We start from the raw sequence: 4,451 nt of genomic DNA on the forward strand, positions 1-4,451 counted from the left end.
TTCTGAGAGAGCCATTTGTTTCTTTCAAAATGATAAGTCAAAGATCTCAACCACAAGCTATTAACTTGTACAGGGTCTAGCTCTCTATACAAAAATGTTGCATTTTCTTTGCCTACATTAATCTTTCTTGCAAAGGGAAGGAAGGAAGGAAGGAGGGAAGGGAGGGAGGGAAGGAGAGAAGAAAGGAAGGAAGAAACTGAAGAAACTCACAAACTGTTAGAGTCATAGATACTAAGATTATTTTCTCACTGTTTTTTCTTTTTCTCCTTAGTAGCTTGCAAAGAGACAAGTTTTCATCTGCTGTAGGGCTTTTGAGATGAAAACAAAGTGTAGGCAAGTTAATATTTTAAAATAATATCAACATATAATAGTGTACTCTTCTTATTTGTTTCATTCAGACCTCTAAGCACTATTTGCCTATTCACAAGCCTCCACTGACTCTTCATGATTAGCAAATTAAGTACAAAGTCCTCAGACTTGGCATTTGAGGTCCTCCATAATGTGAATCCCACCTACCTCTCTGTAATTATCCCCCACTGGTCACTTACATTCCAGCCTACACGAAGTACCTAAGTCTTTCTCAGAAACTCCCTTGCTTGTCTCCACTTCCATTCCTCTGCTTACCTTATTCTTTATTATAAATTTGCCCTTACAGTATCATAACTTCAGTTCTTCCCTCTTCAGTAAATCTTACTTATTTCTCCCAAGCTCCATTAGGGTGGGATTTTTTTGTTTGCTTTGCCTTGAGCCATATCTGGTGCATAGCAGGAGCTCAATCAGTAATTGTTAAATGAATGAATTGCTCATTTATCTTGTAGTCAGTGCCTCCTAACTTTGCACAGTTTGTCCTGTAGGGAGCTTCAGCCCACGTCCTGAGCTGAGGTGTCAGCTCAGCCATTTCACGAGGAACTCTGGTCTGAAGGGATGGGGGCAAGGCCTCTGCACAGGCCTGCTATGAGCAAGGGAAACAGACTAAGCAGCACAAAGGGAAAAAAGGTGGATGGGCTAGGCCTGAAGTGAGATTGCCAGATTTATGTCCTTTCCAGATGAAATGTGGATCCTCTAGCAACAGTAGAAATGGAAGATTACCCTTAATCTGCCCTCAACTTTTCCTTGACTGATCTGGGAGTATGGAACACTTCAAAACTGAAAAAGAACTCCTAGATTTTACTGACATAATGCCAGGTGGTGGGTACTATTCCTCAGCTTCATTTTAAAAGGTGTGAAGAGAGAGGACCTTCAAGATGGCGGAGGGGTAAGACGTGGAAATCAACTTCCTCCCCCCAAATACATCAAAAATACATCTACATGTGGAACAACTCCTACTGAACACTGGCAGAAGACCTCAGACTTCCCAAAAGCCATGTAGCTGACAGGGTCTTGGTGCTCCGGCCGGCTGACAGGCCTGAGCCTCTGAGGTGGGAGAGACAAGTTGGTGACATTGGACCACCAGAGACCTCCCAGCCCCATGTAATGTTAATCGGCGAGAGCTCTCCCAGAGTTCTCCATTTCAACGCTAGGACCCAGCTCCACTCAACAACCAGAAAGCTCCAGTTCTGGACACCCCATGCCAAACAACTAGTAAGACAGGAACACAACCCCACCCATTAGCAGAGAGGCTGCCTAAAATCATAATTAAGTTCACAGACACCCCAAAACACACCACCGGACATGGTCCTGCCCACTAGAAAGATAAGATCCAGCTGCATCCACCAGAACACAGGCACCAGTTCCCTCCACAAGGAAACCTACACAACCCACTGGACCAACCTTACCCACTGGGCGCAGACACCAAAAACAATGGGAAATATGAACCTGCAGCCTGCAAAAAGGAGACCCCAAACACAGTAAGTTAAGCAAAATGAGAAGACACAGAATTATGCAGCAGATGAAGGAGCAAGGTAAAAACCCACCAGACCAAACAAATGAAGAGGAAGTAGGCAGTCTACCTGAAAAAGAATTCAGAGTAATGATAGTAAAGATGATACAAAATCTTGGAAATAGAATGGAGAAAATAACTGTTTAATAAGGACCTAGAAAAACTAAAGAGCAAACAAACAATGATGAGCAACACAATAAATCAAATTAAAAATTCTCTAGAAGGAATCAATAGAAGAATAACTGAGACAGAAGAATGGATAAGTGACCTGGAAGATAAAATACTGGAAATAACTGCTTCAGAGCAGAATAAAGAAAAAAAGAATGAAAAGCATTGAGGACAGTCTCAGAGACCTCTGGGACAAAATTAAATGCACCAACATTCGAATTATAGGGGTTCCAGAAGAAGAAGAGAAAAAGAAAGGGAATGAGAAAAAAATTGAAGAGATTATAGTTGAAAACCTCCATAATATGGGAAAGGAAGTAGTCAATCAAGTCTAGGAAGTGCAGAGAGTCCCATACAGGATAAATCCAACGAGAAACATGCCAAGACACATATTAAACAAACTATCAAAAATTAAACACAAAGAAAAAGTATTAAAAGCAGCAAGGGAAACACAGCAAATAACATACAAGGGAATCTTCATAAAGTTAACAGCTGATCTTTAAGCAGAAACTCTGCAAGCCAGAAGGGAGTGGCAGGACATATTTAAAGTGATAAAGGAGAAAAACCTACAAACAAGATTACTCTACCCAGCAAGGATCTCATTCAGATTTGATGGAGAAATTAAAACCTTTACAGACAAGCAAAAGCTGAGAGAGTTCAGCACCACCAAACCAGCTTTAAAACAAATGCTAAAGGAACTTCTCTAGGCAGGAAACACAAGAGAAGGAAAAGACCTACAATAACAAATCCAAAACAATTAAGAAAATGGTAAGAGGAACATACATATTGATAGTTAACTTAAATGTAAATGGATTAAATGCTCCAAACAAAAGACATAGACTGGCTGCATGGATTCAAAATCAAGACCCATATATATGGTGTCTACAAGAGACCCACTTCAGGCCTAGGGACACATACAGACAGAAAGTCAGGAGATTGAAAAAGATATTCTGTGCAAATGGAAATCAAAAGAAAGCTGGAGTAGCAATTGTCACATCAGAAAAAATAGACTTTAAAATAAAGACTATTACAAGAGACAAAAAAGGACACTACACAATGGTAAGGGGATCAATCCAAGAAGAAGATACAACAATTGTAAATATTTATGCACCCAACATAGGAGCATCTCAGTACATAAGGCAAACGGTAACAGACATAAATGGGGAAATCGTCAGTAACACAATCACAGTAGGGGACTTTAAACCCGAGCTTCATGAATGGACAGATTATCCAAAAGAAAATAAGTAAGGGAACACAAGCTTTAAATGATACATTAAATAAGATGCACTTAATTGATAGTTATAGGACATTCCATCCAAAAACAACAGAATACACATTCTTCTCAAGTGCTCATGGAACATTCTCCATGATAGATCATATCTTGGGTCACAAATCAAGCCTTGGTAAATTTAAGAAAATTGAAATCTTATCAAGTAACTCTTCTGACCACAACGCTATGAGACTAGATATCAATTACAGGAAAAAGTCGGTAGAAATAAATACACATGGAGGCTAAACAGTACACTACTAAATAACCAAGAGATCACTGAAGAAATCAAACAGGAAATCAAAAAAAATAATCAAGAAAAAAATGACAATGAAAACACGATGGCCCAAAACCTATGGGATGCAGGAAAAGCAGTTCTAAGAGGGAAGTGTATAGCAATACAATCCTACCTCAGGAAACAAGAAAAATCTCAAATGAACAACCTAACCTTTCACCTAAAGAAATTAGAGAAAGAAGAACCAAAACACCCCAAAGTTATCAGAAGGAAGGTAATCATAAAGATCTGCTCAGAAATAAATGAAAAAGAAATGAAGGAGACAGTAGCAAAGATCAATAAAACTGAAAGCTGGTTCTTTGAGAAGATGAATGAAATTGACAATCCAGTAGCCAGACTCATCAAGAAAAAAAGAGAGGGCTTCCCTGGTGGCGCAGTGGTTGGGAGTCCGCCTGCCGATGCAGGGGACACGGGTTCATGCCCCGGTCTGGGAAGATCCCACATGCCGCGGAGCGGCTGGGCCCGTGAGCCATGGCCGCTGAGCCTGCGCGTCCAGAGCCTGTCCTCCGCAACGGGAGAGGCCACAACAGTGAGAGGCCCGCGTAACGCATAAAAAAAAAAAAAAGGGAGAAGACTCAAATCAATAGAATTAGAAATGAAAAAGGAGAAGTAATAACTGACACTGTAGAAATATAAAGGATCACCAGAGACTGCTACAAGCAACTATATGCCAATAAAATGGACAACCTGGAAGAAATGGACAAATTCTTAAAAAAGCATGACTGAGCCAGGAAGAAATAGATAATATAAACAGACCAATCACAAGCACTGGAATTGAGACTGTGATCAAAAATCTTCCAACACACAAAAGCTGAGGACCACATGGCTTCACAAGCGAAATCTGT

Source organism: Phocoena sinus, chromosome 5, assembly GCF_008692025.1.
Source record: "Phocoena sinus isolate mPhoSin1 chromosome 5, mPhoSin1.pri, whole genome shotgun sequence".
NCBI classification, from domain to species: domain Eukaryota; kingdom Metazoa; phylum Chordata; class Mammalia; order Artiodactyla; family Phocoenidae; genus Phocoena; species Phocoena sinus.